The following is a 12,437-nucleotide window of genomic DNA, read 5'->3' on the forward strand; positions in this document are numbered from 1 at the left end:
AGAGAAGCAGGCATTCCTGTGCACATACATGAGCAGGGGAGGGGGGGGAGAGAGAGAGAGAGAGAGAGACAGAGAGAGAGACAGAGAGAGAGGGAGAATCCCAAGTAGGCTTCATGCTGTCAGCTTGGGGCCTCACTCAGGGCTTGAACTCACAAACTGTGAGATCATGATCTGAGCCAAAGTCAAGAGTTGGACATCCAACCAATGAGCCACCCAGTCACCCCCGGAATTAATCAATTTCCCAATTACATTGATGATGATGACTTAACATATCATTTAAATGGGAAAAAAATAACTTTGTTCATTAAGGGAGGAACTGGTTTGCCAATTATACATGGTGAAGCCTTAAGGTGCTGTAGTTTTAGCATCATCATAGGAATTCCACTCTCCTTTTATTTTTTATTTTACTTTTGGGTTATTCTCTGAAGAGGGCAATTTGTTAGTATCTTTCAAAATAAAAAAATGCACACTTCTTTAAAAATAACTTTTAATTTGGGAATAACTTTAGATGTAAAGAAAAGATAAAAAAGATCGGAGAGATTCCTGTATACCCACCCAGCCTCCCCAAGTGTTAACATCTTATCGAATCATGAGAGATTTGTCAACACTAAGGTTTTAACATTGGTACAATACTATCAACTCTACTACATACAGACTTTATTAGGATTCACCAGTTTTTCCACTAATGGCACTTTTTTTTTTTTAAGTTTATTTGAGAGAGAGAGCACAAGGAGGAGAGGAAGAGAGAGAGAGGGAGAGAGAGAGAGAGTCCCAAGCAGGCTCTGCACTGTCAATGCACAGCCCCATGTAGGGCTCAAACTCAGAAACTGTGAGGTCATGACCTGAGCTGAAAACAAGAGTTGGATGCTCAACTGACTGAGCCATGCAGGAACCTCCTAATGGCACTTATTTAAGAATAATTTTTTTTTAAGATTTTTTTAAATATTCTTTTTTAATTTAATTTAAAGTGATCTCTACACCCAACATGGGGCTCAAACTTAGAACTCTGAGATCAAGAGTCGCATGGTCTACTGACTGAGCCAGCCAGGCACCCCAACAATAAACTTTTTATTTTAGAATAATTTCACACTTTCAGAGAAGTTGCAAAGATAAAATAGAGAGTTCCCAGATACCTTTCACTCAGTTTCCCCCAATGTTAACATTATATATTATTACCACAGGGCATTTGTCAAAACTAAGAAGCCAACATTAGTACATTACTATTAACTAAACTAGACTTTCTCCTTTTTTCTGTTCCAATCCAAAATACCACACTGCATTTGTCATGTCTTCTTAGTCTTCTTGGAGCTGTAGTTTTGTCTTTCCTGGTTGTTCATAATCTCGGTAATTCTGAAGAGTCAGGTATTTTATAGAGTGTCCCTTAATTTGGAGTAATCTGATGTTTTCTCTGCATATTTAAAAATTATCTTATTTTATTATTACTTTTTTTTAATGTTTATTTTTGAGAAAGAGAATATGCAAGCAGGGGAGGGGCAGAGAGAGAGAAGGATGGGGGATCTGAAATGGGCTCTGTGCTGACAGCAGAGAGCCCAACACGGGGCTTGAACTCACAAACTGTGAGATCATAACCTGAGCCAAAGTTGGATGTTTAACCAACTGAGCCATTCAGGTGCCCTTACTTTTTTTTTTTAATTAAAAAAATTTATTTATTTATTGAGAGAGAGAGAGAGAGTATGTGTGTGAACAAGCAGGGGAGGGGCAGAGAGAGGTGAGAGAGAGAATCCCAAGCAGGCTCCATACTATTAGTGCAAAGCCTGCCATGGGACTTCAATTCACAAACCTATGAAATCATGACCTGAAGTGAAATCAAGAGTTTGAGGCTTGGGGCACCTGGGTGGCTCAGTTGGTTGAGGGTCCAACTTCAGCTCAGGTCATGATCTCACAGTTGGTGAGATCGAGCCCGGCGTGGGGCTCTGTGCTGATGGCTTGGAGCCTGAGGCCTGCTTTGCATTCTGTGTCTCCCTCTCTCTCTGCCCCTCCACCACTCATACTCTGTCTGTCTCTCTCTCAAAAATAAAATAAAATTAAAAAAAAAAAAGAGTTGGAGGTTTAACTGACTGAGCCACCCAGGCGCCCCTCTGCATATTTCTTTTGACACAGTAATTGCACTAATTAGAATTTATCTTACAGATATTCTCCCACATATGACATGTGGGATATATAAGGTTATTCACTAAAGCACTTTTGTAACAGCAAAACAGAAACAACCTAACGCCCACCAAGAAGGAACTAGTTGGGGGCGCCTGGGTGGCTCAGTTGGTTAAGCGTCAGATTTTGGCTCAGGTCATGATCTCACAGTTTGTGAGTTCGAGCCCTGCGTCAGGCTCTGTGCTGACAGCTCAGAGCCTGGAGCCTGCTTCATATTCTATGTCTCCCTCTCTCTGCCCCTCCCCGACTCATGCTCTGTCTCTCTCTCTCTCTCAAAAAATAAAAATTAAAAAATTTTAAGAAAAAAAAGAAGGAAGTGGTTGAATTATGGTATATCCATATAATTGGAATACTTTCCAAAATATAAAATATTCTACATTTATTTAAATAAAGACTGAGGGGGGCGCCTGGGTGGCTCAGTCGGTTAAGCATCGACTTCGGCTCAGGTCATGATCTCATGGTTCATGGGTCGAGCCCCGCATCGGGCTCTGGGCTGTCAGCTTGGAGCCTGGAGCCTGCTTCGGATTCTGTGTCTCCCTCTCTCTCGGCCTCCCGCCCCCACCCCCCGCCCACACTCTGTCTCTCTCTGTCTCAAAAATAAATAAAAAACATTAATTAAAAAAAAATTTTTTTTAATAAATAAATAAATAAATAAATAAATAAATAAATAAAGACTGAGGAAGTTTCTTATGTGTTGATTTTTCAGATCTTTAAGACATGTAGAAAGGCAAGGTATAGGGGTGCCTGGGTGGCTTGGTCAGTTAAGCGTCCGACTTCGGCTTAGGTCATGATCTCACAGTCCGTGAGTTCGAGCCCCACGTTGGGCTCTGTGCTGACAGCTCAGAGCCTGGAGCCTGTTTCAGATTCTGTGTCTCCCCCTCTCTCTGCCCCTCCCCTGTTCATGCTCTGTCTCTCTCCGTCTCAAAAATAAATAAACATTAAAAAAAATTTTTTTAATAAAAAAAAAAAAAAAGAAAAGCAAGGTATAGAACAGCCAAGTATGATATGCTGTCAACATATCAGGAGAAGGAAGGAAACATATATACACAATATACATATACAATAAAATAATTTCCTAAAATTTCTTTTTTTTTAACTTAAAAAAAGTCTCCTACAATTATACAATATAAAAGCAAAATTTAGGGGCAAAAATTATCATTAAACATATCCTATCTCACTTTATATACTCAAATAAATTCAAGGCAGATTAAAATGTTCAAGTATAAAAGTTGGAACTGTTAACATAGTAGGACAAAGGGAGGGGATTTAACATTTTTTAAGGATATCAGAATGATCATGGCCTAAATGACACAAACCCCAGAAGCCTGACTGTATTAGTGTGTTTGTGTGTTTTTTTAAGAAACCTCTTTATTGAGGTATATTTTATAGACCACAAAATTTATCCATTTTAAGTATACAATTCAATGACAGTCATTATACTTACAGAGGTAGGCATCCATCACTACAGTTCAGTTTGAGAACACTTCTATCACCCTAAAAAGACCCCTCTGGACATTTGCAGTCAATTACCATTCCTACCCCTAGGCAATCACTAATCTGTCTTATTGTCTCTATAGATTTAGATTTTTTGGACATTTCATATAGATGGAATCATACAATATGTGAGATTTTGTATTTTAATGTGTTTGTATTCTTTCATTCAACATGCTGTTTTCAAGGTTGAACCATATTGTAGCATGTATTAGTAATTCATTTGCTTATATTGCTGAAAAGCATTCCATTGTATGGATATATCATTTTGCTTATCCATTCACCAGCAGACAGATAACTGTTCTGTTTCCAATTTGTGGCTATTATCAACATGCTGCTGAGAACATTAACATGCAAGTCCCCATGTAGACAAGGATCTTCATTTCTCTTGGGTATCTAGATACCTAGAAGTAGAATTACAGGGTCATAGTTTAACTTAAACTTTTTAAGAAATGACCAAACTGCTTTCCAAACTGAAAAGCATTGTTATATTCATACCAGCAACATAAGAGGGTTCCTGCTTCTCCTCTTCTCTTCCTGGCCAACATGTATTATTATCTTCTTCTTTAAAAAAAAAAATGTTTATTGATTTATTTTGAGAGAGAGCGAGAGAGCAAGGGAGGGACAGAAAGAGAGGAAGAGAGAAAATCCTAAGCAGGCTCCTTGCTTTTAGCACAGACCCCTACATGGGGCTTACTCACATGAACCACGAGGTCATGAACTGAGCTGAAATCAAGAGTCTGATGCTTAACCCACTGAGCCACCCTGGAGCCCCTTGTCTTATTATGGCCATTTGGTTATAGTAGGTGTAAAGTGGTACCTCCCTGTGCTTTTAACTTGCATTTCTCTGATGAATAATGATGTTGAGCAACATATTACATGCTTCTTTAGCCACATCGATCTCTTTGGGGAAATACTATCAAAGATTTTGCTCGCTTTACTTTATTATTAATTTTTAAAGTAGGCTCCACGCCCAACACCAGGCTTGAACTCACAACCCTGAGATCAAGAGTCAGACCCTCCCCTGACTGAGCCACCCAAGCACCCCTCACCCATTCTAAAATTAGACTGAGGGGGTTTGGCTGGCTAAATCAGTAGAGAATGCGACTCTTGATCTCAGCATCATGAGTTCAAGCCCCACATTGGGTTGTAGAACTTACTTAAAATAAATACATACATACATACATACATACATACATACTGATTATATTTGACTACATAAAAATGAAAATTTTCTGCATGGAAAAATATATCATAAGCTAAGTACAAAGGTGAAAAAAAACTTGAAGAATAAAAGAAGTGCAAGGCTTGTACACTGAAAACTTCAAACGTCATCGAAAGAAATTAAAGACCTAGCAAAACGGAAAAGCATCTCATGCTTGCAGACTGGAAAACTAATATTGTTAGGAAGGCACTACTCCCCCAACTGATCTACAGATACAACGTAATCCCTATCAAAATCTCAGATGTTTTTTTGCAAACTGACAAGGTGGTCCTAAATTTTATATAGAAATGCAAGGCACCTGGTAGAGCCAAAACAATCTTGAGAAAGAAGAACACAGTACAAGGACTCACACTTCTTCTTCTTCTTTTTTTTTTTTTAATGTTTATTTGTTTCTGTGAGAGAGAATGAGAGAGAGTGAGCAGGGGAGGGGCAGAGAGAGAGGGAGACACAGAATCGGAAGCAGGCTCCAGTCTCCGAGCCACCAGCACAGAACCTGATGCGGGGCTCGAACTCATGAACTGTGAGACCATGACCTGAGCCGAAGTCAGATGCTTAACCGACTGAGCCACCCAGGCGCCCCTCACACTTCCTGATTTCAAAACTTACTATAAAGCAAATTAAGGCAATGTGGACAGAGAAGACAAATACTGTATGATTTTACTTATATGTATAATCTTAAAAAGCCAAACTCATAAAACAGAGGATGGAATGGACTGCCAAGGATTGAGGGGTGAGAGAAATGGGGAGATATCAGTCAAACGGTGCAAACTTCCAGTTATAAGATGAATAAATTCTCGGGATCTAACGTACAGCATGGTGATTATCGTTAATAATAGTATATTATATTGCTAATATACTTCAGCTAATAGCTGAAAGCTGCTAAGAGAGATGTTAAACGTTCTCATCATACACAAAAATGGTAATTATATGACACGATGGAGGTGTTAGCTAATGCCTTGGTGGTAATCATTTTGCACTGTGTAAGTGTATCAAATCATACTGAACAACTTAAACTTACATGTTATGTCAATTATATCTCAAAAAAGCTGAGGGCCAAAAAGACAAGAAGGCACTGGCACGAGGGTAGATATACAGAGCAACAGCATATAATTAATTAATCAAGCATATAATTAAGAGGTCAGAAATAATCTCTCACATTTATGCTCCACTGATTTTTGACAAGGATGCCAAGATCATTTAATGGGGAAAGAATAGTCTGATGAACAAAAGGTGCTAGGACAAGTGGATATCCATCTCTAAAAGAATCAAGTTGGAAAAAAAAAAAAATTAAGTTGGACCCATACCTCACACTGTATACAAAATTTAACTCAAAATGGATCACAGACATAAATGTTAAGAGCTAAAACTATAAAACTCTTAGAAGAAAACTTAAGGGTAAATCTTTGTGACCTTGGATAAAGCAATGGTTTCTTAGATATGCCACCAAAAGCATAGATGACAAAAGAAAAAAAGAGAAAAATTGAACTTCATCAAAATTAAAAACATCTGTGCTTCAACCAGCACCATCAAGAAAGTGAAAAGACAACCACAGCCTGAGAGAAAATATTTGCAAGTCATATGTATGATGAGGGACTTGTGTCCAGAATAGATTACAAGACTTTTGTTACAAGTCAACAATAAAAAGACAGATAATCTAATTTAAAACCAGGAAAGGGCACTTGGGTGGTTCAGTCAGTTTAGTGTCTGACTTCAGCTCATGATCTCATGGTTCGTGAGTTCAAGCCCCACATCTGGCTCCATGCTGACAGCGTGGAGCCTGCTTGAGATTCTCTCTTTATCCCTCTCTCTCTGCCTCTCCACCACTCATGCTCGCTCTCTCAAAATAAACTATAAAAAAATAAAAATTATAATAATAAGATAAAACCAGGCAAAGAGGGGTGCCTGGGTGGGTGGTTTAGTTGGTTAAATGTCCGACTCTTGATTTCAGTTCAGGTCATGATCTCACAGTTTGTGGGGTTGAGTCCTGTGTCAGGCTCTTTGCTAACAAAGGGAGCCTCCTTGGGATTCTCTCTCTCTCCCTCTCTCAAAATAAATAAATAAAACTTTAAAAAAATCTATAGGGGTGCCTGGGTGGCTCAGTCAGTTAAACATCTCACTTTGGCTCAGGTCATGATCTCATGGGTTCATGAGTTCTGGCCCCACATGGGGCTCCAGGCTGACAGTGCAGATCCTGCTTGGGATTCTCTCTCTCTCCCTCTCTCTGCCCCTCCCCCGTTTCTGCTTTCTCTCTCAAAATAAATAAACTTAAAATACATACACACACACACACACACACACACACACACACACACACACACACAAAGGATCTGAATGGATATTTCTCCAAAGAAAATAAATAGCCAAGAAACAAATGAAAAGATGTTCAACATCATGTAATCAGGAAACTGCAAATCAAAACCACAATGTGACGCCACTATACAGCCATTAATGACTAAAAAAGGCAGACAATAACAAGTATTGTCATGGATATTGAATAACTGGAGCCCTCACACATTGTTGATGGTATTGTAAAATGGCAGTCATTTTGGAAAACTGATTGTCGGTGGTTCCTCAAAATGTTAAACAGTGTTACCATATGACTTCCAAGAGAATATATATCCAAGACAATTGAAAACACACAAAAATTTGTACATGTATGTTCACAGTAGGAGTATTCATAATAGCTAGAAAGTGGAATCAATCCAAATATCCAACAACTGACGAATGGATAAACAAAATGTGGCATATCCACACAATGGGATATTATTTGGCCCTAAAAGAGAATGAAATTCTGATACATGTTTTATGAACCTTGAAATATACTAAGTAAAAAAAGCCAGACACACCCCCGAACTGTGAGATCATGACCTGAGCCCAAATCGAATTGGATGCCTAGCTGACTAAGCCACTCAGGCGCCCCCAAAAAAGAAAAGTGATTTTAAACATCCAAAATTATGTCTTACAATGAGCAAGAGGCAAATTAAAACAAGACAATACTTTGGCAAAATGACAAAAAGGATAACTGTTATTACTGTGTTCATGAGGATGTGGAGAAGCAGGTATTGCACATTGTTGGTAGGGACATAAACTGCAACATCCTCTTTATTTTTTTTATTTTTTATTTTTTTAAAGACTAGTCTTTTTTTTTTTTTATAACGTTTATTTATTTTTGAGACAGGGGAGACAGAGCATGAACGAGGGAGGGTCAGAGAGAGAGGGAGACACAGAATAGGCTCTAGGCTCTAAGCTGTCAGCACAGAGCCCGACGTGGGGCTCGAACTCACGGACCATGAGATCATGACCTGAGCCGAAGTCGGATGCTTAACCAACTGAGCCACCCAGGCGCCCCTGCAACATCCTCTTTAAAGGGATGTAAATAAAATAAATGTAAAACATATATTTGGACATAGCAATTCCACTTTTAAGATTTCATGAATTCTACTCTCACATGTACACAAAGCATGTACAGGGGTACTCCATGCAAAGTTATCCAGAACCGCACAAGAATGGAAACAGTCTTAAGGGCTGACTAAAAAATTATTGTGCAGGCATACAACATGCTACTATAAAGGGATTAAAAAGAATGAGATAGATCTATATGTACTGGTAAGGAACAAATATCAAGATATACTGTGGAGTGAAAAAAGGCACTTCATATATGATACTCCTGGTTTAAAAGAGAAAAAAAGATAGGGTGCATGCACACACACACACACACACACACACACACACACACACACACACAATATGTCCATGGTCCAGAAGTGACTTAGATCTTGGGAAATAGTAGGAGGGAGACTTACATTTCACTGTTCTATACTATTTGAATTTTAAACACGAACTAGTATTACTTATTATAGATTCTATACTGCAAGCATATACAAACAGGTAACACAACTTGTAAAGAAACTGTATTTGCCAAAGAAAATGAAAACGCTAATTTGAAAAGATATATGCAGCTCTATGTTCACTGCAGTATTATTTATAATAGCCAAGATATGGAAACAACCTAAGTGTCCATCAATGGATGAATGGATAAAGACTTGTGTGAGCATGTGTGTGTGTGTGTATAAAATGGAATACTACTCAGACATAAAAAAGAGGGAAATCTTGCCATCTGCAACAATGTGTGTGGACCTCAACAGTATTATGCTGAAATAAGACAGAGAAAGACAAATACCATGTAACTTCACTTATATGTGGAATCTATAAAACAAAACTCATACATATAAAAAAAGACTGGTGATTGCCAGAGGGGAAGGGGGTGAGAGGGTAGGAGAAATGGGTGAAAGCGGTCAAAGGTACAAACTTCCAGATATAAAATAAGCAAGTCATGGGAATGTACTGCATGGTGACTACAGGAGATAATATTATATTGAATATTTGAAAGCTGCCAAGAGAATAAATCTTAAAAGTTCTCATCACAAGGAAAAACAATTTTTTTTTGTAGCTTTGTATGGTGACTGATAACCAGACTTATTGTGGCCATCACAGTGTATACAAATTTTGAATCATGTTGTACATCTGAAACTCATATGTTACACATGAATTTTACCTCAATTAAAACAAACAAACAAAAAAACAAACAAACAAAGCACCTGGGTGGCTCCGGTGGGTTGAGTGACAGACTCTTGATTTTGGCTTAGGTCATGATCTCATGGTTTGTGGGTTTAAGCCCTGCACCTGGGTCTGTACTGACAACTACAGAGCCTGCTTGGGATTATCCCTCTCCCTCTGCCCCGCCCCCCGCCCAAGATAAAAAAAAAAAAAAAAAAAAAAAGGTAAGAAAAGAACCTGTATTTGAATCCTGCCTAAAAAAAGAGGTCTCTTTTCGTCAAGTTCACAAAACAGCCTCCTCAGCAAGATGGTGTAAAGGGACTGGTGCTGGCAGAGCTAACCCACCCACGATTCCTGGAAGTGGTGCATTTTCATCCAGGTACTGTTCAGCTGCAAAGCCGTACAGTTTAGGGGATGCTGTTTAATGCTTGTGAAGCAACAGTAACTCAAAAGAACGAATGATTATCATGAATAAAAAAACTTGCTAACTTTTACTGAGTACACGTAAGCCCCTCCCATGCATTTACTCAGGTATTGCTCACCACGATCCAGTAAAGTGGGTACTATTTACCATCTTACAGTTGAAGAAATTGGCTCAAAGACAGTGATTTGATGAATGCTCACTGCCAGCAACCAGACAATCTAACGAGAGTTTGTAACTGATAGGATTCCTTGTCAAACCACAAGGGGAAGGGACATGCCTAGTAGCCAGGACTCCCGACTCCTGCGCCAGACAGCTTCCATCAGACCCGCGCGGCTTCGGAGTAGCAGAGGAAGGCCAAAGCAGCCCTGCGGGCACGAGTCTGGGAACCCCGCTTCCGGGAACCGGCCCACCCCAAGAAGTACCACTCGGGGACCTGCTTCCCGGCATCCTTCCCGCGCGACTGCTCACTTCCGGCCCTAAGTGGGCCTAAGTATAAGCATCACCTGGCCAAGCACCCTGCTCCTTGGACACGCTCTCCGCCGGTATTCCTGGCTTTACACCCTCGTCCCACCGCCGCCCCCGCCTTCTGTCAACACAGCCCCCTTTCCTGCTCTGCGCCCCCCGCCCCGGCCCCAGGGCCCGAAGCTGATGACCGCCCTCACCTCCTCTCTCTTCGCCTGCCGCGGCCTTTTACAAACGCGTCCAAACTGTTCTCTGTAACGACAGTCGTTATTGGTCAGGGCCGCCCACGCGCGGTAAATACCCGCCCACTCCGTTCGCGTTGTCTGATGGGAGTTGTAGTTGACTCCTGTAGGCGGGTAAGAACTGCGGCGGATTGCCTTGGTGGAGTCTGAGCTAACCTGGAGGCTGTAGCGCTCAGTGGGGCCGGAGTGCTTCTGGCCGACCCTGCTGGGACAGAAGGCACCGATAGGGTTCTAGGGCTGATCATGACTGCTTCAACCCTGAGAGAACCCTGTTTCTGGTAGAATTCATTGGTAATTGATTTAAAAAATCGCCTAAGATGATCTGTATTATTACTATGATTTATCGTTTTGTCAAGGGAGGTCATGTTCCAAAGTATTCACTGTTTCTAATACTTGTGTGTTTATATCGTTATCTTTTTCTACCTTCCTCACATGCTGACATACTAGAACGTTTTCCCTTGTAATGAATTGAAATCGGCTTCCTATGTGTTTTAGTTCTGTTCCTTGGAATCACACAGAGTAAATCTTTGTTCATTGTTGAAGAAAGCTTCTGAGTGCAGTGTGTTAAGGCTGAGGCCTGTGTGTTGGAGAACTCTGGTGTGAGATTTCCTGAAGTTTTGGGCCTTGATTCTGTTACTTCTAGGGGTGGCACGGTGGGCAGGTTGTGTAAGAACCTTAGTCTTCTCATCTGTTAATAAGATAAATGGTTCTTTCCAGGACTCTAATTTGCTATATTGTTTCTCAAACTGGAGGAAAGTGGATTAGGGCACACTTTTCCAGAGTATTTTTCCAATTTTGTGACTCTGTTTTGATTATAAGCTTTTAAAATGATGATCAGTATATCCTGGGTCATCTGGATGATCACCTAATAATGCTGTAGAGTTTCAGTCCCAGTTTGTGTTTATGATTGTATCCGTGCAAAGTGATTCTCTAGAGCAGTTGTTCTTCTTCTGGGAGCATTGCTACAAGCATCTAGTGAATAGATGCCATGGATGTTATTTAAGATCCCATGGGGCATCAGACTAGCTCACTCAGTAGAGCCTATGACTTTTGATCTTGGGGGTTGTGGGTTTGAGCCCCATGTTGGGTGTAGAGAGATTACTTAAAAATAAAATTGTAGGGCATCTGGGTGACTTAGTCACTTAAACATAAGTCTCTTGATTTTGGCTCAGGTCATGATCCCAAGCTCATGGGATCAAGCCCCAAATCAAGCTCTGTGATGAGCATGGAGCCTGCTTGGGATTCTCTCATCCTCTCCCTCTCTGCTCCTCCCCCTCCCCCAAAATAAATAAACATTTAAAGAAATAATAAAGAAAATAACATCTTTTTAAAAATCTTATGGTACACAAAACAGCCGAGCCCTCACAACAAAGAATTATCTGGACCCAGATATCAATAGTGCTGGGGCACCTGGGTTGCTCAGTCGGTTAAGGATCTGACTTCGGTTCATGTCATGATCTCACAGTTCATGACTTTGAGCCCCACGTCGGGCTCTCTGCTGTCAGTGCACAGCCTGCTTTGGATCCACTGTCCCCCTTTCCCCCTTCCCTGCTCTCTCTCTCAAAATAAATAGACTTCATTAAAAAAATTTTTTTAAATGTTTGTTTTTGAGACCGGGAGAGACAGAGCATGAGTGGGGGACGGGCAGAGAGAGAGGGAAACACAGAAAGGGAAGCAGGCTCTGGGCTCCGAGCTGTCAGCACAGAGCCTGACGAGGGGCTCAAACTCACAGACCATGAGATCATGACCTGAGCCAGAGTCAGATGCTTAACCGACTGAGCCACCCAGGTGCCCTAAATAAATAGACTTTAAAAAAAGAGTTAAAAAAAAAAAAAAGCCACTAGTGCCAAGGTTGAGAGACCCTGTG

The 12,437-nt window shown here is 40.5% G+C and overlaps 1 protein-coding gene across 3 annotated transcripts in view; it reads right to left on the reverse strand.

Annotated features, from left to right (window-relative positions):
- The window catches only part of CA3H2orf42 (chromosome A3 C2orf42 homolog), a 33,587-nt gene extending 22,945 nt beyond the window's left edge, over nucleotides 1-10,642 (reverse strand). Inside the window, exons 1-2 of one of the 3 annotated variants that reach the window (XM_045054338.1) lie at nucleotides 10,529-10,578; nucleotides 4,159-4,224 (exon numbers count right to left, since the gene is read on the reverse strand). The gene's annotated coding sequence lies outside the window, so the exon portion shown is untranslated. Of the gene's footprint in view, nucleotides 1-4,158; nucleotides 4,225-10,369; nucleotides 10,458-10,528 lie in introns of those variants that run through there. The other 2 variants (XM_003984093.5, XM_045054339.1) reach the window with 2 other exon arrangements.
- Between the last annotated feature and the right edge of the window lie 1,795 nt (nucleotides 10,643-12,437).

The sequence above is a fragment of the Felis catus genome, chromosome A3, assembly GCF_018350175.1.
Source record: "Felis catus isolate Fca126 chromosome A3, F.catus_Fca126_mat1.0, whole genome shotgun sequence".
NCBI classification, from domain to species: Eukaryota; Metazoa; Chordata; class Mammalia; order Carnivora; family Felidae; genus Felis; species Felis catus.